Genomic DNA, 27,053 nt, shown 5'->3' with positions numbered 1-27,053 from the left:
CGTTGGTAGTGTGGTAGTGAAAGGGTGTATGTATCTAGCTTTTTAAATCCATTTCAAGGTACATTCACACACTGTCATACTTTTGTTTCTGAAAGACAACTACTGTTTCATATTGTGTCAGATTCTCAGATAGTGGTCCCCGCCACAACCGTGTCACCTAGTACTTTCTACAAGCTGGGCAATGACTCCTTCAAACTGGTGGCCCAGAAGATGAAGTGGGACGAGGCCAGGGGGCAGTGCCAAGCAGACGACGCATATCTGGCCAATATCCTGAACCCGATAATACAAGCCTTCATTACCCTGCAGATCCATAAGTTATTATCCATAAATTATTATTATTATCTCTGTGTGTGGCGTTAGGCGCTGAGCGTGGCACGAATAAATTATTTTTCAGCCCGCTTTTGTATCGTGCATAAGAACACAAATACTCTCGATAATCTATAGTTTATTTGAAAACTATTCATAAATCAGCCGGAAAATGACAATGTGTTTTGTGTATTCCAGTAAATGGCTATTTTCGTGGAATTTCTCTGAAATTACTAGAACTCTCCGAAACTATACTCGTATTCAAAACGGTATAAAACGGAAATGTACTGATGAAAAAACAATCCGTTTTGGACATCTTTGACTGCAAGCAAGTCATTGATAAGCGACGGGTGTATTAGACACATAGCCATAATTTAAGATATAGTTTATGCATTCGCAAATGTGCTCATCCTCCCATTGATTTAACGTGGTGGCATCCAAGCGATAAATTGTCATATCCGGCTGGCAACCAATGTGTTAACCCTTTCACTGCCACACGACAGAAGGTTAACCCTTTACTATCACGCAACCGACGGCGATGCTCCATCATTAGCTCTGCATCCGTGGAGCTAATGATGGAGCATCGCCGTCGGTTGTGTGATAGTAAAGGGCTAACCTTCTGTATTGTCACAGTGAAAGGGTCAAGGACACTGGGTCAGACAGTTGTTTGTTCACAGAGGATCTTGTTCTCTCTTGTGACTTCTCTTTTCTCAGACTGGCGGCCGGTTCAAGTGGGTGGACAACTGGCCTCTTTCCTAGTCAAGTCAAGTCAAGAGTTTTAATTGTCACGGCATACAGGTATACAATGAAATGCGGGTGGTCTTGCCCGCAACGATGTGCAATACAGTGGTACAACATATAATAGAATCCAATAAAAAAAAAAACATAGTGCAATAAACAGGTACAGGTAACATGGTGTGACATCTCGGTATCTGTACATAGTTATTTACAGAGCATGAAGGACATGCTACACCAAATGGGGGAGAAACGAGCCTACAATGAACGACGCCTGTGTCAGGGCTCTACAGTGCGAGCAAATTGCTCGCATATGCCCCTAAAAATATGTGTGTGCGAACCTGCAAAATCAAGTACTCGCACGGCGTGCGAGTGGGGCCGGCGAGTGCAGAGTACAGCCTCATTCGTCCTTTTTTTTCTCCGCTGCGAGAATCGTTAAAAAACTACAAGTCCCACAGTTCACAGCCGCATAAACGTTCCAATCACAGTAGAGTTTCCTGTGGTCACGCGACTGGAAACTGAAAGTAATTTTTAGCGTCAGCATAGATATATCTATGAGCGTCAGTGTCTGAGTCAGACAATACAGCCATGTATTGCCCATTCATTTTTATTTTGCGCGAAAGATACCGGAGAATGAGAAGTCAGGCGAGGCAGCTCATGTTACAGAGGTGATAGTTAACCAAGATACTGACGCTAGCCAGCATGCTAGCGAGGCTACACCCACTACTACCCCCACTGTAGCACCCAATGTACCCACTGTAGCTAACTAGCTAATGAAGCTACACCCAATGTACCCACTGTAGCTAACGAAGCTACACCCAATGTACCCACTGTAGCTAACGATGCTACACCCACTGGAGTCGGAGGGAAGACATACAAATTTAACGTGAATTGGCTAAACATTTTCCCATGGCTAGAGTTGGAAAACAATGTCATGTTTTGTAAATATTGCAGAAACAGGCAGGCAATACGCCCTTTGTGTCGGGAAACCCGCACCTGAAGAGATTCGGTAGTAAAACACAACGTCTCGCGGCGGCACATCCAGTCATCCAGTGTAGAGATTTGTACATATTGAGAAAGGAGAGACCATCCTTGTGAGTTTGTTTAGCACACACGCACAGTGTGGGCCAGTGACTTTGGTGCTATTGCACAGTTCCGTTCCCATTTGAACATGCACATACAGAGTACTACTATACATGTACATTTATTTTTGTTTAAAAAATGTGAGTTTGTTTAGCACACACAGTGTGGGCCAGTGACTTTGGTGCTATTGCACAGTTCCGTTCCCATTTGAACATGCACATACAGAGTACTACTATACATGTACATTTATTTTTGTTTAAAAAAATGTGAGTTTGTTAATAAACTCAGTTACTAGAAAAAAAATTCACTGTGCTCCTAAATTTCTTTGTGTGCTCCTAAATTTTTTCATTTAGGAGCACCTGTGCCCCTAATGAAAAAGGTTAGCGTAGAGCCCTGTCTACATGGACGTGGACCGAACGTGGAAGACGGCAGCATGCAGCAACAGCCACTACTCTCTCTGCAAGAGGTCACCAGGTCTGAATATCTCTATATGATAATAATAATAATAATAATAATAATAATAATAATAATAATAATAACTTAATTTGCATAGCACCTTCACAGCAGTAATGTAGACATAATGGAGATAAAATAGACATAGGCATAATATTAGCATGCAATTAGCATAAAATAGTGCAATAGTGCAGTGCAATAAAATCGCTCTAATTTACAGTACAATAATCACTGTGCATGTAATGAGTATAAGTAGCAGAGTGTCTTAAAAGGCTACGGTGAACGAGGTACGTATTTAGCTTACTTTTGAAAATATTTAGTGATCTAGCCTAATGTCCATAGGGTGTTCCATGGCTTTGGTGCATCATTCGCAAAGGCTGCCTCCTTGATTTTCTTTTGGCTGTGGTTGGGAACCTTCAATAAACCAGTAGTCATTCATTAATTTGGCCGTCCTCAGACGGGTTCGCCAGTGGAGATTCCAATCATCCCGATCCTCCATACATCCGACCAGTTGCGTAGGGCTCTCCACACCTGCGTCCTTCCTCAGTATGTCTACATATGTTAGCGTGGGACATCCTCTTGGTCGGCGCCCGTGTGTTGGCTCCCAGAGCACTAGCTTGCTAGTCGGAAGTACGTGGTGTCGGTGGCAGTGACCTGCAAGTTTCATCCTCCTGGATGCCACCTTGTCGCTCAGCCTTGGTAGTCCCCCGTACAGATGCTTGTTGGTTACATGCTCATTCAGTACGCAGTTTCCCGCCTGATCTCAAACCTACCGAAGTCAGCCCATGTCACCCCACTTCTTAGGGACCTGCACTGGCTCCCCATTGCCGCACGAATCCGCTTCAAGGCCCTCGACCTGGCATACCGTGTGGCAAAGGGAACGGCTCCCGCCTACCTCCGGTCAATGGTCTCTAACTACACACCCTCAAGACCCCTATACGCTCTGCATCTTCCAGCTGCCTCAGACCTACTCCTATCCAAGCTCCGGGAGGGTCATCAAAGAGAAGCCGCCTATTCTCAGTCCTTGCCCCATAATGGTAGAACGAACTTCCCACCACAGTTAGGACAGCCGAAACTCATCCAATCTTTTGCTGTCGACTAAAGACACACTTCTTCAACCAATATCTGAAATACAATTAATAAATATATCTAACCCTAACTAACCTTACTGTCATGCACTTGTCCTAATATACTAACCCAGTGGTTATTCCTAATACCATTATTTATTGTTAACTTGTACGAAAGGGGTACTAGAACTAGCAAACTCTTCCACACAATTCTCAAACAATGCAAGGGGAATTGAGAACATAATAACTAACATTCTCACATAGCAAGTGAGAAAATGAAGAACAACTGTGAAAATTAAGAACAACTGTATTTCAGCAAATGTACTTCATTCAAACACTCTCTGAATGAACACTCTACATATCTCTCTCACACTCTCTCCATCTCACACACTCTCTCTCTCTCTCTCACACATGCACAAAGTGTAACAGGCGAGGGATAATACAGTTCAAACAAATAAGTGTATTTCTCTGTCTTGTCAGATTCTATCTCTCCCCCACTGTGTCTCTCCCTCTCCATCTCTCTCCCCCCTCTCTCTCCTCTTTCTCTCTCCCTCTATCTCCTTCCCTTTCTCTCTCCTTCTCTCTCCCTCTCTCTCCTTCCCTTTCTCTCTCCCTCTCTCTCTTCCCCCTCTCTCTCCCCCTCATTCTGTCTCTCTCACACACACACACAAATTTTGCGTGGGCTGATCCATAGTGGGCGAGTGCCTGCGGTCAACCGCGGTGGCGATCAAACTAAAATATTTTTATTGTTTGCGGTTAATTTGCGACCTGGTTAGTTAAAATACAAATATAATTAGCATAATACCGCCGATATCCTGCATCAAATCCCGACTCTTTCCAGAGGGATCTTCTTCCAATCAAATAAAGTCTAATCCGACGGCAGTAACAGCATAAGGATGAATGAATAGTGATGTGGATGTAAATCAACAAAACACTTGTAGTCCATTCTAGAAGTGACGGAAGGCTTTGAGAAACGAGTGTTCAGTCGCTCGGTATAGTGTGTGGCTACTTACCAGCTTTCGCTATGCAAAACTTAATTTAGTCTCTTGAAACCTGTTTTTTCATGCATTAGTATTATCTCATCCCGATTCTCCTTATTTCAGGTGAGTGGCACTGGATCGACAACAGCGTCGTGGACTACACCAACTGGAAAGTCGGGTATCTCATGATGCAGCAGTTAAGGTGTTGATACCATTCAGCACCACATATCTGTGTGAAGCTGGCTTTTCATCCATGACGGCTCTGAAAACAAAATATAGGGCCAAGTTGAGCCTTGAGGATGACATGCGTGTTGCCTTGTCAAAGATCTCCCCACGTATTGACCGTATTATTAGCCGGCAGCAGCAGACCTCGCATTGAGCTAGAAATTTCCACTGAGTGAACTAGTGCTTATTTTCTGTATTTATTTATATTTTTTGAGAAATGGTAACTTGGTGATCCTTTTCTGTATTTAAAAAGAATACATGATTTTCTGTTTTTGAGAAATGGTCAAACTTATCCAAATATGCTATTTTTATGGAGAACAGTGCAGTGCAGCTGCAACAGATAGCACTTTAGTGATCCTTTTCTGTATTTAAAAAAAATACATGATTTTCTGTTTTTGAGAAATGGTCACACTTATCCAAATATGCTATTTTTATGGAAAAGTGTGCAGCTGCATGTGCAGCTGCAACAGATAGCACTTTAGTGATAATTTTCTGTAATTATTAATGCTATTTGATTTACTAATAACTACAAGCAGTGTAATGTCAACAGTACTAAGCCATTTAGACCTGAAACACCTGTTAATAATGCATTATATAGCCTGCATATACACACAAATGTGTTTCCCGGTTTCTTAAATAAACATTATTTTGAAAGCAAGCACTTTTGTCATCATTGTAGCAAAAAAGACAGGACCGGAAAAGTCTTTATCGTATGTAGGGGTGACCCCCCCAACCACCTCCAATGTACAGTCCCCCCCCCACCCCACCTACCCAACCTCCTCCAATGTACAGTTTCTACGTCAAATGTATATACTCTCTTTTCTGGACTATTTTTGTATCACAAACGGTACTGTATTTGCAAATCTGGTAAATCTGGTATGTCATAAATGTATAGATGTAGCAGTACTGTCTATCTGTGTGTCATGTATGTCATATATGTCCTGATGAATTGAAAATGGGGGACCCTGATGTAAACAAGACGAAAGCCTTTCTCTGGTCTGCATCCCCTTAACAATTGTGTGTATTGAGCTGTACTGTACTGTACCCATTCTGCAATATGTTAATACAGTTTTCAATCAATCATTCGGTCATGTTGCATTGCAACTACCGCCCTGTTTCTATTCTTATCTCCATCTCGAAAGTCATGGAAAAAATAGTCTACGAACAGGTCGAAAAGTACCTAGCGGAAAAAAATCTAATCTACGAATTCCAATCTGGCTTCAGAACATCCCACTCCACTGACACATTGATTGATTGAAAAGTTTATTAACAGATTGCAGAATGGGTACAGTACAGCTCAATACATACAATTGTTAAGGGGATGCAGACCAGAGAAAGACTTTCGTCTTGTTTACATCAGGGTCCCCCATTTTCATTCATTCATCATCAATTCACCTGCTCTATTTGAACGACCACATCAAACAAGAGGTGGACGCAGGCAAATACTGCGGCATGGTCATGCTGGACCTACAAAAGGCCTTCGACACTGTCAATCACTCCATTCTGATTGAGTGAGCTGGATGCAATCCTACCTGCAGCTGTGTTTGTCGACGGTGACTTGAAATGCAAAGCAGTTGAATATATATATATTCCATGAAATATGACAGAATCAACAGACGAATATTTATGTGGCGATAAAATACAAGACTTTGAATGCGATATCGACCCAGAAAGACGTGTTTAATTCCATTGAAGCCAATTGTAATTATTATACGGAGTAACAATTTAGTGAATGTATAGTATTAGATAACACATTTTCGTTAATACATTTCAAGGGGGGTCTATGTAGAAGACGTCAATGCTGCTTACAATACTTTTTTGAATATCTATCGGACACTTTACGATAGGCACTGCCCAATGGTTCAACATAAACAAAAAAGTAATGACAATATAAAACCATGGATAACAAAGTGGTTAGAGAATGCATGTAAAAAGAAAAACAAACTATAGAGATTTGATCAAATGTAGAAAAAAGGCTGCTGAAACTAAATACAAAGTGTATAAGAATAAGTTAGTATTCATTATGAGATGGGCCAAGAAAGATTATTACAATAGATTGTTAGGTGGAAATAAAAATAATAAATAAGGTAATGGGAAATAAATCAGCGTCCATAAAAATGCCTAGCCATTTCATTAGTAATAGTAAGACTATAAAAAACATGAATGAGGTGGTTAATGAATTCAACAATTTTTTTGTGAATGTGGGGCCAAATCTGGCAGATGCCATTCAAAAACACGATGAACCATTACAGGAAGGATGGAGAGGAGATAGTAAAGTACTGCAGTCTATGTTTTTGGGAAATGTCAGTGAAGCAGAAATCATATCCATTGTATCAAAGTCAAAGAATAAGACATCCATTGACAGTGATGGGATAATAATAATTTTATTTGTATAGCACTTTTCATACAGAGGTTGCAGTTCAAAGTGCTTCACAACAGTAGAACATACAGGCATAAGCAAGCATAAAAAAATTATAAGAACATTTAAATACAAAGAGATAGAGATACAGTAATACAAATCTAGTCCCTTTGCAGGTTGATGTGAACACAACATGCAAAGAACATGCAATACAAAGATAATAAACATACATCTAATTGTGTAGTAGTTATTATTATTGTATTAATATTCTACAGTATCGGCAGATCGCTGCCATCTCAAATGAATCTTCTGTACATCCCTGCAAGAAAGCCATTGAGAATATATATACTGTGTTATTTAATTTATTTAATCCATATGTGTTGTCTGGAAGCACTTTGCCGTATTCTATTATAATATTTTTTTTGTTTGTGTTTTATGTTACATACGTCTGGTGGCAATCAATTTCCCCCTTTGGGGATTAATACAGTATATTCTCTCAAATCATTTTCAATTCTCCGTTTTCTATCAACAAATCTCGCATATCCTTGTCAGACAGATTGCCATACATGTCCTATTACATTCTAACATTTCTCTACTCTACTACTGTAACGTTGAATCTTGAGACACAACTATATTTGAAAGGAACTGCAAACTTGAACCACGGCCGTGACGTATGTTCGCTTCCGGTTTGCGCGATGAGTTACTGTACGGTTTCCATCTAGTCCCTTTGCAGGTTGATGTGAACACAACATGCAAAGAACATGCAATACAAAGATAATAAACGTACATACTAATTGTGTAGTAGTTAGTTATTATTATTAAACACTAAAACTACGATACCGAGAGCTCATTGCGCAAACCGGAAGCGAACATACGTCATCTTTCATCGCCACGTCCTTTAACTATTCCTCACCGGCAACTTATCTAATTTAAAAGAAAATTAAAACATCTTTTCAAAATCTTTCTTCACATCTAGATTTGTAAATTCCACATAACCTTAGATGTTGTTCTTTAAACATTACGTAGGCCCCTTACCCGCTCGCGAATTGAATGCCACCCCATACGTTAGGCTAAAACCAAGGATTTTCGTCCATCAGCCCGTTTTAAACAGCGTAAATACGACATTTCTCTCCGTTCTTAAAGCAATCAACTTATATACGCCAACTCCCCCACACCTTAGCTAGTATCCCTCCGTTTTTAACAACAATCCGACGGTCGCAACATATTTTAAAACACATAGTTTGTTTAGCTGGGGACTATAAACAAAACCGGTGTATCCGTATTTCTGTATGCCTACCTAGCCCTGCCCCCAGACTTCAGAATTACCCACTATATATTATATTCTCAATGGCTTTCTTGTTGCAGGGATGTACAGAAGATTCATTTGAGATGGCAGCGATCTGCCGATACTGTAGAATATTAATACAATAATAATAACTAACTACTACACAATTAGTATGTACGTTTATTATCTTTGTATTGCATGTTGTGTTCACATCAACCTGCAAAGGGACTATAATATGGAAACCGTTTATACAGTAACTCATCGCGCAAACCGGAAGCGAACATACGTCATCTTTCCTCGCCACGTCCTTTAACTATTCCTCACCGGCAACTTATCTAATTTAAAAGAAAATTAAAACATCTTTTCAAAATCTTTCTTCACATCTAGATTTGTAAATTCCACATAACCTTAGATGTTGTTCTTTAAACATTACGTAGGCCCCTTACCCGCTCGCGAATTGAACGCCACCCATACGTTAGGCTAAAACCAAAGATTTTCGTCCATCAGCCCGTTTTAAACAGCGTAAATACGACATTTCTCTCCGTTCTTAAAGCAATCAACTTATATACGCCAACTCCCCCACACCTTAGCTAGTATCCCTGCGTTTTTAACAACAATCCGACGGTCGCAACATATTTTAAAACACATAATATTAGCTAAAACCAAAGATTTTCGTCCATCAGCCCGTTTTAAACAGCGTAAATACGACATTTCTCTCCGTTCTTAAAGCAATCAACTTATATACGCCAACTCCCCCACACCTTAGCTTGTATCCCTCCGTTTTTAACAACAATCCAAGGTCGCAACATATTTTAAAACACATAATTTGTTGAGCTGGGGACTATAAACAGATCCAGGGTGCACGGAAAGGGCTGTAGCGTATTTCTGTATGCCTAGCCCTGCCCCCAGACTTCAGAATGACCCAATCAAATGTGCCCTGTCATTGAAATGCAAATACCAGCATCTGCGTCATGTACCACGCCCCTAGACGTCCGCCCCCAGACGTTGCTACTCATCTCAGCTAGTTCATTCGCAGGTTGCGAATGAACTAGCTGGGTACCCAACTAGCTCATTCGCAAAGATGACCTAGCTAGCTAGGTACCCAGCTAGCTAATGTGTCTTTGCGAATGAACTAGCTGGGTACCTAGCTAGTTCATTCGCAAGGATCATTTTGCGAATGAACTAGCTGGGTACCCAACTAGTTCATTCGCAAAGATGACCTAGCTAGCTGGGTACCCAGCTAGTTCATTCGCAAGGATCATTTTGCGAATGAGCTAGTTGGGTACCCAACTAGCTCATTCGCAAAGATGACCTAGCTAGCTGGGTACCTAGCTAGCTCATTCGCAAAGACAAATTTGCGAATGAGCTAGCTCACTACCTAGGTTGCAAATGTGTCAGCTAGCTGGGTACCCAGCTAGCTAGGTAGCACGTGTCTTAGCTAGTTAACTAGCCGGCTTTGTCCCATAGGCTTTACACCAAATTTTGCCTCAGCTAGTAGCTAGCTCATTCGCAAAATGGTCCTTGCGAATGAGCTAGCTGGGTACCCAGCTAGCTGACACATTAGCTAGCTGGGTACCCAGCTAGCTCATTCGCAAGGACCATTTTGCGAATGAACTAGCTGGGTACCCAACTAGTTCATTCGCAAAGATGACCTAGCTAGCTGGGTACCCAGCTAGTTCATTCGCAAGGATCATTTTGCGAATGAACTAGCTGGGTACCCAACTAGTTCATTCGCAAAGATGACCTAGCTAGCTGGGTACCCAGCTAGTTCATTCGCAAGGATCATTTTGCGAATGAGCTAGTTGGGTACCCAGCTAGTTCATTCGCAAAGATGACCTAGCTAGCTGGGTACCCAGCTAGTTCATTCGCAAGGATCATTTTGCGAATGAGCTAGTTGGGTACCCAGCTAGTTCATTCGCAACCTGCGAATGAACTAGTTGGGTACCCAGCTAGTTCATTCGCAACCTGCGAATGAACTAGCTGGGATGAGTAGCAACGTCTGGGGGCGGACGTCTAGGGGCGTGGTACATGACGTAGCTGCTGGTATTTGCATTTCAATGATAGGGCACATTTGATTGGGTCATTCTGAAGTCTGGGGGCAGGGCTAGGCATACAGAAATACGCTACAGCCCTTTCCATGCACCCTGGTTCTGTTTATAGTCCCCAGCTCAACAAATTATGTGTTTTAAAATATGTTGCGACCTTGGATTGTTGTTAAAAACGGAGGGATACTAGCTAAGGTGTGCGGGAGTTGGCGTATATAAGTTGATTGCTTTAAAACGGAGAGAAATGTCGTATTTACGCTGTTTAAAACGGGCTGATGGACGAAAATCTTTGGTTTTAGCTAATATTATGCGTTTTAAAATATGTTGCGACCGTCGGATTGTTGTTAAAAACGCAGGGCTACTAGCTAAGGTGTGCGGGAGTTGGCGTATATAAGTTGATTGCTTTAAGAACGGAGAGAAATGTCGTATTTACGCTGTTTAAAACGGGCTGATGGACGAAAATCTTTGATTTTAGCTAATATTATGCGTTTTAAAATATGTTGCGACCGTCGGATTGTTGTTAAAAACGCAGGGATACTAGCTAAGGTGTGCGGGAGTTGGCGTATATAAGTTGATTGCTTTAAGAACGGAGAGAAATGGCGTATTTACGCTGTTTAAAACGGGCTGATGGACGAAAATCTTTGGTTTTAGCCTAACGTATGGGGTGGCGTTCAATTCGCGAGCGGGTAAGGGGCCTACGTAATGTTTAAAGAACAACATCTAAGGTTATGTGGAATTTACAAATCTAGATGTGAAGAAAGATTTTGAAAAGATGTTTTAATTTTCTTTTAAATTGGATAAGTTGCCGGTGAGGAATAGTTAAAGGACGTGGCGAGGAAAGATGACGTATATTCGCTTCCGGTTTGTGCGATGAGCTCTGGGTATCGTAGTTTTAGTGTTTAACGAAGACCACTACACTTCCGCGTTACATTGAAATCGGGGAGGAGATTGCGGGGGGAGCATATGAATGAATGTGGACGAGAGCCGTGATGTAAGTGGTTGCCGATACGGCTGTGGGGGTGCTAGAGACATGATCGAATAGACGTTTATGCGCCTCGCTCTCCTGAACACGGCGTGACCCATAACTAATCGATCAGAACTAAATCGGCAGAGAAAAAGCCCATTTTAAAGCACCTATTCCGCATGGACATGCGCAGAGTGCCCATGGAGTCTGGACGACGCGAGATGACGCTCGAATGAATGTGGACTGTTCTATCAGAGGGGGGAGCTTCGGTGGCCAATGTCCTTTCAGCCGAACAGGATAATGAAAAAATGATCCCACTAAATGGCCAGACGCGTCTTATGGCGACATCTACAATTACCTCATTGAGTCTCCAGGTAGACTAATGTTTATATTTAAGTGCAGCGGTCTGTAGCCACTTACATGACCATCGAAGCTCCCCCCTCTGATGGAACAGTCCACATTCATTCATAATCCAATGTACAGTGTTGTTTGTACAGTTGTACAGTGTCCCCCACCCACCCCTCCTACCCAACCCCCCCCCCCCCCCACTCCTACCCAACATATTGTTTTCTGAATGATATTTACTATTATAGATGTTGCATTAAGTTTAAGTAGAATTAACAATTCCCCCCCAAAATCTATCTACTTTCTCTAAATATCTCTCATGTATCTCTGTACATGTCAAAATACTTCCCAAAGGTCAGTGAATACCATGATCACAACACCAGAGGGAGCTCCACAAATCATGTAAAACCCAGATTCGGCTCAAACAAGGGACTAAACACGTTTAGCAATTATGCCACATCAATGTGGAACGCCCTACCCAAAGCTGTAAAGGAATGTGAATCACTACCCACTTTCAATAACACTCTCAAAAAACACCTACGGGAGACTGCAATTCGAAACTGGCCCCTACAAATGTCCTAACCCAGTTGTACAATAAATGACCAAGTATGGCTTTGTCAGTATTCCAATGTACAGTGTACAATGTGTGTCCCCCCCCCACCTCCAATGTACAGCCCCCACCCAACCTCCTCCAATGTAGTTTCTACGTCAAATACACTCTTTTTCTGGACACTTTTGTATCACAAACAGTACTGTATTTGCAAATCTGATATGTCATAAATGTATAGATGTACTGTCTATCTGTATGTCATATATGTTATGATGAATTGAAAATGGGGAACCCTGATGTAAACAAGACGAAAGTCTTTCTCTGGTCTGCAACCCCTTAACAATTGTATGTATTGAGCTGTACTGTACTGTACCCATTCTGCAATCTGTTAATACACTTTTCAATCAATCAATCAATCAATCAAGAGGCTCTATTGTTATGCCTTATTGCCCAACATTACAAAATTGATTATTCTTATTTATACTAACAATGACTAAATTCACACCATTCAAAAGTGTCATTATCACTGTTTTGTTTAGCTAGAATACCTGCACCACAATATAATTTGTGAATTATTAGCCCACTCACCCCCCACAGAGGTGATAAGAGGCATTGAGTTTCAAAAACACACAAATTATTCAAGAACATGCTTGTCAGAGGATGGTTTATTAATCCAGAAATTGTAAGAATTCTATTTACATGATCTATTATGCCAGTAATACTCTCAGTATTCATTCAGTGTACTCATGCATTCACAGGAATATTGTTAATTGTTCAATATATATATACAAAAAAAATGTAATTGTTTAATTTGGGTTAACCTTCTGTCGTGTGGCAGTGAAAGGGTTAAGTGGCACTTTGGTAATTCACATGTAAAATAGAGTGGTTATTTGTGCTTGACAGGTGAACGCCGAACGCTGCCTAGTCAAAGCAAGTCTGAAATAATGTGAAAAAGAGTTCCAGTAAAAGCATTGTAAAAAGTATTTTTTTTTTGCTGTTTAAAATATATTTTTTCTTGACGTTTCTTTTTATGAAGGAGAGCATGGCGCTGTAATATTATTTAAAGGCACTTAATGCCATTGTAAAATTAAGTGGGAGTGTTGTAATATTATTTAAAGGGACTTGAATGCCATTGTAAAATTAAGTGAGAGTGTTGTAATACAGTACTTTTACCTTACCACTAGATGGCACTATCAGTCACTCTCTTTTTTTTTTTTGCTGCTTAGGCACTCTTTCGAAGTTGGTTTTCGGTTAGAGTTTGTCTTAGAGCATGGCGATAGAACGCCATGATATTCTGTACCCGCAAAAAGCTAAAACAAAAGGCTGGCTGTCACAAAACAGTCACATCTAGAGACCTCAAAACCTACTCTAGCGAGGCCTTTAACCTTGAACTGGAGAGCCTGGACTGGTCAGATGAGCTCAATGGTACACTGGTTGAAGAAACATGGCTTGGCTTCAAAACCAAATTCTCAACAATACTAAACAACATGGCCCCCCTAAGAACCACCAGGGTAAAAAATTGCGCTGAGCCGTGGATGCACACTGAAATACTGACCGTAAAAGTAAAAGTCAGTCAAAGCTTACCAAAAGCACAAGCAGTGAACTCCAAGCCCATGTGACTGAACTCAAACTAGAAAGAAACAGACTAAGAAATGACGTAAACTCCATGATAAAAACTGCAAAAAAAAATCATCAATGACAAAACTGAGGAAAACAAAAATAAACCACATGAACTTTTTAAATTACTCAATAATCAACTAGGCTGCAGTAAAAAACTTAAAATCAGGTTCTCAAACATAAACATAAAGACGGACAACACGCTCATCACAGACAAACTGGATGTAGCCAATTACTTAAACACTTTCTTCACAAACATAGCCACAACACTGATAAACAAACTACCCTCCCACTCAGGGCAGTATGGGGTAGAACACATAGTAGCATACTACAAGAACCTAGGCGTCCACAAAGACGATTTCAAACTGGAAATGGTAACTATACAGATGAGGTACTCAAAAAACTGAGCGCCCTCCAACCGAACAAGGCCACTGGCCATGACAACATCCCCTCCAAATTCCTCAGAGACTCAGCAGCCGCCATCACCCCAGTCATCACACACATAATAAACCTCTCCATAAAACAGGGACACGTCCCCAAGGACTTCAAAATTGCGAGAGTAACACCCCTGCACAAAAAGGGCAGCAAATTAGACCCAGGCAACTACCGCCCTGTTTCTATCCTTACATCCATCTCGAAAGTCATGGAAAAAATAGTATACGAACAGGTCGAAAAGTACCTCGCGGATAAAAATCTAATCTACGAATTCCAATCTGGCTTCAGAACATCCCACTCCACTGACACATGCCTTCTCTATTTGAACGACCACATCAAGCAAGAGGTGGACGCGGGCAAATACTGCGGCATGGTCATGCTGGACCTACAAAAGGCCTTCGACACTGTCAATCACACCATTCTGATTGACAAGCTAAAAGCAATTGGTTTTGATAGTCTATCAGTGAGCTGGATGCAATCCTACCTGGAGGGGAGAGAGCAGATGGTGGAGGTAAACGGTACCCTACCCCCCCCCCCCCTCACAGTAAACTGTGGTGTTCCACAAGGAAGCATACTAGGTCTGCTACTGTTCCTAATTTATGCAAATGACATGTCGTCAGCTTGTGACTGCAACTTGTTCCTTTTTGCGGACGACTCAGCCCTGCTGGTCTCTGACAAGAACAAGTTACAGGTTGAAAAAACCCTCAGCTCAGAACTAGGCAAAATCTGCATATGGCTTGCCGACAACAAACTATCATTACACATGGGCAAAACAGAGTCCATTCTCTTCGGTTCAAATAACAAACTCAGCAAGACCGACGGCTTCTCAGTTACAGTGAAAATGGATTGAAAATGGGGGACCCTGATGTAAACAAGACGAAAGTCTTTCTCTGGTCTGCATCCCCTTAACAATTGTGTGTATTGAGCTGTACTGTATTGTACCCATTCTACAATCTGTTAATAAAGTTTTCAATCAATCAATCAATCAAAGCCACAAGCCCTCCCACCCACCCACCCCCTCCTAATGTACAGTCCCCTCCCCATCATATGTATATACTCTGTCAGGATCTAGGGGTAACAGTACTGTATATTTGAATACCGTTTATGTCACAAATGTATCAGTACTAAATACCTATATGTCCCTATGCCATAAATGTCATGTATGTTGTGTATGTCATAAATGTCTATATGAATTGAAAATGGGGGACCCTGATGGAAACAAGACAAACGTCTTTCTCTGGTCTGCATCCCCTTAACAATTGTGTATTGAGCTGTACTGTACTGTACCCATTCTGCAATCTGTTAATAAAATGTTCAATCAATCAATCAAAGTTTGTAGTCACTTGAACTGTGAATTCTAAAAGACAGACACTTCTAAAAGCACCCCTCCCCCAAAGACTAATGAATTGCGTCACCTCCCCCTCCCCTAAATCCCATTTGTCCAATCACATTCTATCACCGCTCAACTGTATGCAGCTTAACAATTGTCTGTCTATCGTCATATTTTTGGCCACAAGTGGCGCTGTTGCGAGTTTGTGGTGGCGCTGTTACAACATTTAGGAAATAGGAGCAGAGAAGAAGATCCCGATTTACAGAGCTAAGATCAACAAGTTAACGTTAGCGCCGCGGTTTGAAACTTTGAAGGTGAGTGTGTAAACTAGTCAATACGATCTTAAACATGTCACAACAGCAGTCATAGTGTATATTTTCAACAATACGTTTGTTTACCAATAGGTTAAAGTGTTTTTGAGTTCGTGTTGGCTTGGCACTGTTTCAACATTTCGATTTAGGTGACTCGACTCAGTCTCGTGTTTTCTGCTACAGCTACAGCTTATCTATCATAATAACGTTACATGTATGGGAGTTTGCAAAGTTTAAATTGTATTAGCTGTTATCTATCTATCTCAAATCTCACTGTCTATCTGCTATGCTTTTATCTTTTACTCAAGTTTATTTGAAATCGAAGACACTCTGACGTCACGAGACCGCCGCCATCTTGGTATGAGGGTAACAAACTGATTTCTACCATCAAATGTGTAAACTGTTAATATGTACCTCAGTTGCGTGTGGGTCAATGAACACACTTGGGTTTATCAAACCGTGGGTTTAGTCTAGATGGAAATAGGGGTCCACGCGCACCCCCCGGAAATGTTTATGCCACCTGATTTTTCTTAATCCTTAAAGTGTCTACTTTCAGAATCTGCCAGGTGCCAAGCTGAAATAATGTCCGAAAGGCTCAATTTTTAACCCTTTATTGCACCTAACACAAAACCGAAACATTAAAATTTGATGTAGCAAGACTCAAGAGGCATAATCTTTGAAGTAAACAACATACAGAGACAAATGAATGCATTTTCCCATACAATTCTGACCCTAGGAATTCAATGGAATGGTTATTTTTTTGACATTTTACAACATTTTGACTGTATTTCTGGACAAAAACAGCAAACAAATGCAAGAAATGCGTGTCTAACCAACTACATTTTTATTTTTCAAACGCATAGTGAATATTTGTTGACAATCAGTTTTTTTTTCAATCCTCCAACTGTTTATTTGGAAATTATATTGGGTACCAAGCTCAAATAATGTCCCAAAGGCTAGTTTTAACCCTTTATAGCACCTAACCCAAAAATCTAAAAATGAAAATATAATGTAGAAGAGTCATAACTTTTGAAGTAGACAACCAATACATTTACCTTTTCATGTCACTACCAACTTGCTGACCTAAACTACTCATCCTCATCGTCACTGAAGAGATCTTCTAATTCAATTTCTTCCATCTCCAGCTCTTCATCCTCATGCTCGTACTCTCCATCCACTTTACCCACAGACAAAGTTATTGTTGGCGTAATCGGTCACCTTGTCAAGTTCAAGTTTCAAGTTTCTTTAATAGTTGTCATACAGAAGTACAGAATACTTTTGTACAAAATGCTTCTTACTGTTGCGCTCCAGAGACTGTGCATGACAAGATAAGTATGAAATAAAAACATGGTAAAAATTAGAAGTAAAAAAAAAAAGAGGTCACAGTGTTCAGTTTAGACATATGTACAATGTTCGTAGACGTAGTTACCATACAATATACAATACTGTGCAGTGTACTAATATACAATACTATACTATATAGTGCAAGGCATAAATGGACGAGGTGCAGTTTAGGTACAATTCACAGTAGGTGTACGAGTTGTAGTGCAAATACTTTATCAATAAATATAAAGTGTAAGTGTGTTTGTGTGATCTAAAGTGTGGAGAGTGGGTGCTGCAGTGTGTTGTTTGTTTGAGTGAGTGTGTGCGTGTGGGTGTGTGTGCTGTGTGCATTTGATGGTTGTTGCATAGTGATTATTGTTCGTTTAGCGATTATTGTTCGTTTAGCAGCCTGATGGCCTGGGGATAGAAGCTCCTTCTGAGTCTTTCTGTGCTCGCCTTAAGACTCCGGTATCGCTTGCCTGACGGCAGCAGTTCAAAGAGGCAGTTGTTCGGGTGGCTCGAGTCCTTAATAATTCTCTTAGCCTTCCCCTTGCACCGCTTGTTGTAAATGTTCTGGAGGGTGGGAAGCCCCCCTCTAATTGTGCGTTCGGCTGAACGTGTCACTCTTTGTAGTCTGCTACGGTCTTGTGCAGTGCTATTCCCAAACCAGGAGGTGATGTTGCCGGTCAGGATGCTCTCTATTGTACATGAGTAGAAGTTCCTAAGGATCTTCTGACTGACTTGGAACTTCCTTAGGCGCCTGAGGAAGTAGAGGCGTTGTCGTGCCTTCTTCACAACACTGTCAATGTGTGTGGTCCATGTCAAGTCCTCGGATATGTGGGCTCCGAGGTACTTGAAACTGTTCACTCTCTCAACCGGTGCCCCGTCGATGCTGAGGGCTGCATGCTCTTCTGACTCTGCTCTCTGAGCCAGTACCTCAACAAGAGAAGGAGGGAGGATGGGTCCAATTGCCCAGACCGGTTCCAACACCTCCTCTTCTCCTGTCTTCTCCCAGCCCATGCCTGGATCATGTGGTTTTGGGCTCTTGATTATTGCCTTGTCTGCTCTCTTATAGAAGGCTCGCTGGACATGTGGAATGAGACGGACCTTGGCAGGCGTTCCAGGTCTACTTTTGACTTGGAGTCCAGGACTTTGTCAGCGCCGACCATCTTTCTCATCATTTTCACCCGTACTGTGTCAACTGATGTCATCTGTGCTTGGCCATACATAATGCATGTGAAGCTCTCCATCTCCTCTTGAAGCTCATCAGTGACCATCCAGTCTGCACCAAGCTGCCTGAAAGCTTTGTGGAGTTTACGAGTCTTTTCCAGCTTCTTCAGGGGATTCACCTTGCATTTGCCTTTAAAAGCGCTGATACAGTCCTCCCCAGTAAAGTCGTAGAATCCCAGCAGTGTGCTACAGTAGTCGGGGCCCAGTAATTCCTCAGCAGCAGGGGTAAAGTTGGCATTCTTGGGGAATTTGGGGCCAACTCTTTTGAATGCCAGCTCTGGCAGCGTCTCGGGAGGCGTGATCTTAAGGCTTCTCATCTTGGATGACCTGTCATAGAGAGGAAGGGTCCTTTTCTTGGTGCTCACATGGCTCTCCTTCACTTCTTGAATCATGATTCCCCCGGCGCTGTTTACCACATTTGAACCATGAACGTTGGTGGTGATTCTGTTCAGGTTGTCCCACTCGCTGTGAAAAACAGTGTTTCCCTCGCCAGTGGTGATTTCAGGGGTCATGTTGGTGGACATCTCATCAAAAGCATTGGCCATGGCTGTCTCAAGTTCCATACTGAAGTCGTATGTCTCCGAGTGTCCTAGTCATGAAAGGATGGTTGTGAGCTGTAAAGAATAAGATAAACAAATGTTTTTTTGTATCAATATCAAATACCTGTATGAAGCATAGTTGAGCAATGACAATGTAGGACCTCATAAGCAATAAGTTAGTTGATCACTCACCTGTTTGCTTCGATAGAGGTGCCGAAGTGTGGCACACAGGAGGATGTGCTTTTGGAGTTTCACTTCACTTGCTGTTAGTTGCTGCTCGACACTAGGGCTGCACGATTTTGGGAAATAATCTAATTGCGATTTTTCGGACAGATATTGCGATTGCGATTATAATTTTTTTTTAAGCAGCCCCACAGAGGTTTATTGTAAAATGCGGCTTGCATCTGGCCTACGCGGTGGGTCTGTTCGGGACACGGAGTCTGAACATTTTTCTTTTTACCTGGGAATCGATACCGGTACGGTACCAAACGGTACCTTTTTTTCCCTGTACTTTACTCTCCCTCTCTGAAGTAAACTTCACAACACACAATCTAAAACCCCTTACCTCCCTCTCCCAAACTGTTCCTACAACAATTTTTTTTATGTTGCATGATCATGTATATTTTGTATTATAATTTTTTTTGTGTTTAAATATCAACATTATCTGGCAATCCTCAGTAAATACTATCAAATGAGATATGAGACACGTGCACACACACACAGAAAAGGAGAATTGCTTAAATTATTTTAGAATACTTCAGCTAATGAAGTTAAATGTTTATTATCAACTATCCAGTTCGTTTTTATAGTGCAACGTTTTTCTACATTAATTGAACCAGTAGAGAGAGATGCCCCCACCCCCCCCCCCCACCCTTTCCTTACTCGGCTCAGATGTTTTCTCTGACTTGAGCAGGGTTAGCTAGGAACAGCTTTCTCAAGCTTCGCACCTTGGGCATGGAATGGGCTACAGGACCATTATCCACTTACACCCCAGTCTCTCTTGGTGAATTTAAATCTGTATTACATAACTTCCTACAAGAAGAATGTTGCTGCTTTCTGTAGTCGGGTCCCAACTGCAAAATTACTGTATTACCCTGTATTATACACTTTTACTATCATGTAGACTATTCTGCTTTGTTTTTGTGTTTACATGTGATGTATTGTATATATTGTATACATGCACATTTATTATGTTCTTGTGTGATGTATCGCAAATTTTTATTGCTGTGTGATGTATTGCAAATGTTATTGCTGTCATCTTGGCCAGGTCTCCCTTGCAAAGGAGATCTTGTCTCTCAATGGGACTTCCTGGTTAAAATCTTATTTATTTAATTTTTTTTTAATTGCAGGCGATTTGATAATTGCATCATTACAAATTGCGATTTCGATAAAAAATCGATTAATCGTGCAGCCCTACTCGACACACATCTTGTGTAATCGAATAGACCAGCCTCTGCGTCTTCTCACACTTTTCTTCATCAAGTGTCCCAGTCACCACTGAGCTCAGAAATGGTACAAGATGCTCTGGGAGCAGTTCATCCATTTTCACAGCATCCAGCTTGTGTGCAGTTGGGGGCCATGGTAGCTCCTTTGACTCTTTGAATGCCTTTATAATGTGAGAATTGAGGGTGAGTGCTGCTTCTTGTAGTTAATCAGATGTTCCAAGTTTGTACGCACATTTAACTGCTTCATCTACAGTAATGCTTGAGCTGTATATAAGGTTCAACTCTAGAATATTCACTATGTGCTTTAAAAAATGAAAAGGTAGTTGGTCATACACACGTTTGGTCATTTCTTGCTGTTTTTGTCAAATGTCAACAATAACCATCCCCTTGAATTCCTAGGATCAAAATTGTGTGGGAAAATGTATTTTCGCTCTGTAAGTCGTCTACCTCAAAAGTTATGCCTCTTCTACATTATATTTTCATTTTAAAAAATTTGGGTTAGGTGCTATAAAGGGTTCAAACTAGCCTTTGAGACATTATTTCAGCTTGGTACCCAATATAATCTCAAAATAAACACTTGGAGGATTGAAAAAAAAAATTATTGTCACCAAATATTCACTCTATGCGTATTGTATTGTATTTTTTGTCCAGAAATACAGTCAAAATGTTGTCATGTCAAAAATAACCATCCCATTGAATTCCTACGGTCAGAATTGTATGGACAAATGTATTAATTTGTCTCCATGTTGTTTACTTCAAAGGTTATGCCTCTTGCTACATCACATTTTAATGTTTCGGTTTTGGGTTAGGTGCAATAAAGGGTTAAAAATTGAGCCTTTCGGACATTATTTCAGCTTGGCACCTGGCAGATTCTGAAAGTAGACACTTTAAGGATTAAGAAAAATCAGGTGGCATAAAAAGTTCCGGGGGGTGCGCATGGACCCCTATTTCCATCTAGACTAGTTTATTTAACATCTAGTTGTGACGTGACGACAAGAGCAGGTTCACAGTAGCGAGGCAGTTTGTAAGCAGTAGTACTACAGGTACGGTGGCTCGTAGTAGACGATAATCAAACTGGATAATCATTTAGCCAATGATCTACAAAATGCATGCGTTGAGCTCCGTTTTTATTACATGGAATTATAAACAAAAGGTCAAGAGCAATGTGTTTGGTTAGCAGACATGTCCAAAAAAGGAGTAGAGGGAAGCTAAGCTTATTGATCCCTACCCCCTTACATTTATGTTTGTTCTTCCATTAATTTGACTAGATATAACATAATTTAGTATAGGGCTGGGCGATATGGAAAAAAATCATATCGCGATAACGATATGATAATTTTATTTTATTTCTCTATCGATAATTATTGAATTGTTATAAGTATAAAAAAAAAAAAAAAAAAAATTTTAACAACAGATGTTTGTTTATTTTGCAGAAATTCTTTGTCATTGCCGCCATCTTCAGTGTTACATCCCCTCACACTCCAGTTCTCAGGCTGCAGCTGGTTTAAAAGCTAAAGTAAACTGCTGGCTGTGGCTCCAGAGGAGTTGAACAGTTCTGGCTCTGCTAGTTTATTTTCGATCTTTTGGCGCTTTTTTGGTGGACAAACCACCGCACTGTGACTCGTGACTGGAGTCTAGTTCTGCTAGCACACATAGCCTACTGTGTACAGATGGTTTCAAAATGTATTTTAAATTGGAAAGCAAACAAAATAAATGGACAAGAGAGAAATAAATCTGAATTTGGTCAGTATTGTCATTTGGACAAGCAAAGCCATTACTTTAAGTTGCAGGCAAGAAAGACAGTCTGTCCACTGTCTCTGGTTTTAAAACTGCCCTGTTGCAGGTAAAAAAGGAAAAAAAAGATTTTTCGATTTTTTTTTAATTTCGATATCGATTATTAAAATATATCGCGATATTTATCGTTATCGTTATATCGCCCAGCCCTAATTTAGTATATTACAATATAGAATATACTTTTACTTATACCGGTATTTAAAAGAGAAAAATCAAATACAATTGATTCACTTGACAGCAGTGAATATAGTACAGCACTACATAACACAATATAACATAACTTTGTTTATCCTCATTACTCATTTCTGTATTTCTCTAATGTGTGTTTTTTTTAGCTGCTTTTTAAATTGTGCTACATGTTTACTCAGTTTGATGTATTCAGGTAAATTATTCCACAACTTCACTCCACACACCGATATGCACATGCTTTTCAGCGTAGTGTGTACCATTTGTTGTTTAAGATTCCCTCTCCCTCTTAAGTTATATTCTCCTTCCCTGTCTCTGAACCATTTTTGAATGTTGCCTGGGATTAGTTTGTATCTGGCTTTGTATACAATGAGGGCAGTTTTTAAATCCACTAGATCCATACATTTCAATGCTTGTAGCTTTATAAATAAGTTATTAGTGTGTTCATAATATCCTACATTGTTGATTATTCTTATTGCTTTTTTTGCATGGTGCATATTGGCTGTAGAGTGCTTTTGTAGGTATTACCCCACACCTCCGCACAGTAGCTCATATAGTCATACCATAGGAAGAGTGTACAGTACAGTGTATACAGTGTTTTTTGGTTTAGAATGTGCCTTATCTTGCATAAAACACCAACACTCCGTGCCAATTTAGTCCTGACATATTTGATATGAGGTTTCCAGTTGAGTTTGTTCACGGTATCCATAATTTCATTTTTATCCGTTTTTCTCAAGAAGATGGTACTTGTGTTTCGTTATATAAAATAATTAGAAACACCTCCCCCTTGTGGCGGGGTTATCTCCTCTGCCAGTTTACATTAACAAAGAATCTGTTGAATCGTTCTGCCACCTCATTTTTCTTACTTACTGACTTTCCCTCATCTATAAATTAATCTGGAAAGCCAGAACTGTTGATTTATTTCTTAGAATTGAGTTTCGAACCTGTCCATCTCACAACTGATGTCTCTACAGGTGTGTGTGCGTGTCGTGGTGGCTTGGGGCGCAGCGACACGAGAAGGCCTGAGCTCAGTGTTTTGGGCACATGTAGTGATGCAAGATATATCGGCCGCTGATATAATATCGGCCGATATGGCCGTTTCTTTACACATCGGTATCGGTCCGATATCAAGATTGGGCAGATATAAAAAATTATTATTATTTTTTTTACATGTTTTGGCCTTAAAGGGGAGATGAAGCGTTAAACAATATGAGCCTAGTTTGTTTGTTGTGTACCTTGGGTAAGACATGGTCCTATAATCAAATGTGAAATCCTGCTTATTTGTCTGAAAACTCGTATTCAATTTAATATTTAATATATTTATTATTGTTGTGAGAGTAAGAATGCTTAAGTGCCTGTAGTAAACTGTGCCGTACTGTGTTTAAGCCAGAGCAGCAGACGGAGGACCTGTTGGTTCTGACCGAGTCCTGGTTCTGCCTGCTGTCCCACCAGCCCATAGACATGTTCCGGGGAAATCAGCACACAGCCTGAGCTGCACTGTGGGGCGATGAGCATATTCACTGAGTACTGAGCACAATGTTGCCACTGTCTCCTCCATAGACATATATAAAGACTAGATGACTCACTGGCCAAGTTAGTAGACAACATTGTCCTAATAAATTAAATGAGTCATATAAATCTTCAATCGCAGCAGGGACCTCAACAGGGGCCGCACCATTGTGCAGGGCTGGGGGTTTTCAGCACATTTTATTATCATAAAATGTGTTTCTTGATATGAAAATGTGCTTCTTGATATGAAAAGTATCTGACTGATGCACCTAAATTATGTATTTCTGTTTGTCTCAGGTGATGTGATTACTCAACAGTTTGGGGACTTTCTGTCTGTTGAAGCAAGAGATAACGGCTTCCTCGCCTACGGGAAGGCTGGGTCCTGGCCCAGCTCATCACAAAATCCAACACCCTCAGGAAGCGCCAGAGAAAAGATGGTGGAACTAAAAATGGTTGAAGCAGAATTGGAGAAGAGGGCCATAGAACTGCGATACATGCCCCCCACATGACATTATATACATTGGAGAGTATATACATTTGAGGGGGAAGAAACTGTACATTGGAGGAGGTGGGGGTTGAGTAGGTGGGGCGGGGGGGGGGGGGGGTAACTGTTCATTGGAGGGGGTTGGGTTATAGTCCAGTCATTATAGGCCAGAATTAGGCTAAACCTAGGACAAATTGCAACATTAGCAAACTCAACTGATTTTGTATCCTCAATATGTCTTTAGTGAGAGAAAAAAAGTCCCAAGGAATCCCATCATGGGAAATGTGTTTTTTTTCAATGTTTTGTTACCCCTATAGTCCAGTCATTATAGGCCAGAATTAGGCTAAACCTAGGACAAATTGCAACATTAGCAAACTCCCTCAATATGTCTTTAGTGAGAGAAAAAAAGTCCCAAGGAATCCCATCATGGGAAATGTGTTTTTTTTCAATGTACTTGATTGCTGGCAGGATCACTGACGACACTGTCTTTCAGAGATTGTGACGCGTTCAAATTTTGAGGTAGCTCAAAAGTAAAGATACCATTTGATTCTAGACAACCTCGGGTTTCCAATGAGACCAACCATGTCATGTTACCTCATTGGAAAGGGGGCTACATACCTAATTATTCAAAGTTAAGATGATTTTTTTTGGGGAGGGAAATATGGCCATCACCATTTTTCAAATGGTCACTTGGCCTTCTACCTCAATATATGTTAATGAAATGGGTTACATGGGTACCTACAAGCCTCCCCTATACAGACATACCAAATTTATGTTAAGCCCATGTAGTTTTGTGCAAGAATCATGTAGTGTTTTGCATGCTGTACAAATATGTAGTTTCCGCCTATTATAAAAACCCCCATCTCCATGGACCTATCCCCACGGACATAAACCCTTGAGCCCCATCCTCGTGGACTGAGCTCCACAGAGCCTATCTACTAATATTCCAAGAAGAAAAAAAATTCTGTATCAAATGTTTTGATTAGTTCTAGCGTGTATGCTAATTGGTGCATATCAAATAAGATAATGTGTGATTTGCATGAGTAAACAGAATAATTCAATGAAGTTGTGATTGACTTTTTTTCTTGTCTTTGTGTGTGTAATCAGCTTGTGAGTTTTTATAGTGATATCTAAAAGTAAAATTTTCACCACTGTTATAATCGATATGAACATATATAGGTCGTTTTCAAAACTTTCCCATGATGGGATTCCTTGGGAGTTTTTTTCCCTCACTAAGGACATAATGAGGATACAAAATCAGTTGAGTTTGCTACTGTTGCAATTTGTCCTAGGTTTTTTCATATAATGACTGGACTATTAGGACATTTACAGAGGCCAGTTTCGAATTGCCGCCTCCAGTAGGTTCTCCTTGAGAGTGGTTTTGAAAGTGGGTAGTGATTCACATTCCTTTACAGCTGTGGGTAGGGCGTTCCACATTGATGTGGCATAATGTTTGTTTGTTATGTTTTAATAATGTATATATAATGACCATGTGTACATTTTTTATTCAAATACAAAAGTCTGGTGCAAATTTCGCTTGAATACGCTCATTGGAAATACATTTACTGAACAAAATGTTGATGTGTTCAATAATTATTTCCCCCACTGTACACTGCTATCATACATAGTTATATGGGTTATATGCAGGTGTATAAGTAGGTATATAGAATTATTATGGTTATATATGCTGTAAATATAAATTAATACTCTTGATTCCAGTCCAGTTCTGCTTGTGGAGCAGACCTCAATCACACTAATCTGTAAATTCAACTAAATTTATTTATTTAATAAACATTTATATGTAAACATGCCAGATTGTAGCTATAAACTCATTTCCATCTACAAACTTTAACACACTTGGGTGGTTACTGTATAAAGTAGTAAGTCACTGGATGGTAACCTGGTTACTGTATTATTAAAAACGGTAAGTCACTATGGTGAATATTAGGGATGTCCGATATTATCGGCCGATATCGGCAGTAAAATGTGATATCGGAAAGTATCGGTAAAATCTTTTTTTTTTTTTTTTACATTTATTTAACCTTTATTTACCCAGGCAAGCAAGTAAGAACCAATTCTTATTTGATTTATTGTCAAAAGTATGCATGTTGGTTTAATTCAACAACAAGAGATATGTAATGTTAATTTTTACTTTTTTAATTATCATTTTGCACAGATAATGCTTACATTTAGAAAGCCTTTTGAATGCATCCAGTGAAATTATTAATTACCTGAAATTATTCAGTTTTTTTGGGGGGAAACCCTGCATATATCGGTATCGGTTGATATCGGTATCGAAATTAAGAGTTGGACAATATCGGAATATCGGTATCGGTAAAAAAGCCAATATCGAGCATCCCTAGTGAATATAAAACGTTAAGTGGATGGTTACTGTATAAACGGTTTCCATCTAGTCCCTTTGCAGGTTGATGTGAACACAAAACATGCAAAGA

At 40.4% G+C, this 27,053-nt stretch overlaps 2 long non-coding RNA genes across 2 annotated transcripts; both read left to right on the top strand.

Moving 5' to 3' along the window:
* The first annotated feature begins 236 nt into the window (after positions 1 to 236).
* On the top strand, positions 237 to 5,471 carry LOC311228097. Its single transcript, XR_014619664.1, has 4 exons — positions 237 to 314; positions 1,021 to 1,104; positions 2,478 to 2,598; positions 4,748 to 5,471. It is a non-coding gene; the product is annotated as an uncharacterized lncRNA (long non-coding RNA).
* Positions 5,472 to 16,009: 10,538 nt separating this feature from the next.
* On the top strand, positions 16,010 to 24,668 carry LOC311228623. Its single transcript, XR_014619675.1, has 3 exons — positions 16,010 to 16,093; positions 16,399 to 16,456; positions 24,414 to 24,668. It is a non-coding gene; the product is annotated as an uncharacterized lncRNA (long non-coding RNA).
* The last annotated feature ends 2,385 nt before the right edge of the window (positions 24,669 to 27,053 follow it).

Source organism: Notolepis coatsorum, assembly GCF_963971535.1.
Source record: "Notolepis coatsorum genome assembly, chromosome: 5".
NCBI lineage: Eukaryota > Metazoa > Chordata > Actinopteri > Aulopiformes > Paralepididae > Notolepis > Notolepis coatsorum.
This window is presented reverse-complemented; position numbering and strand designations above follow the sequence as displayed.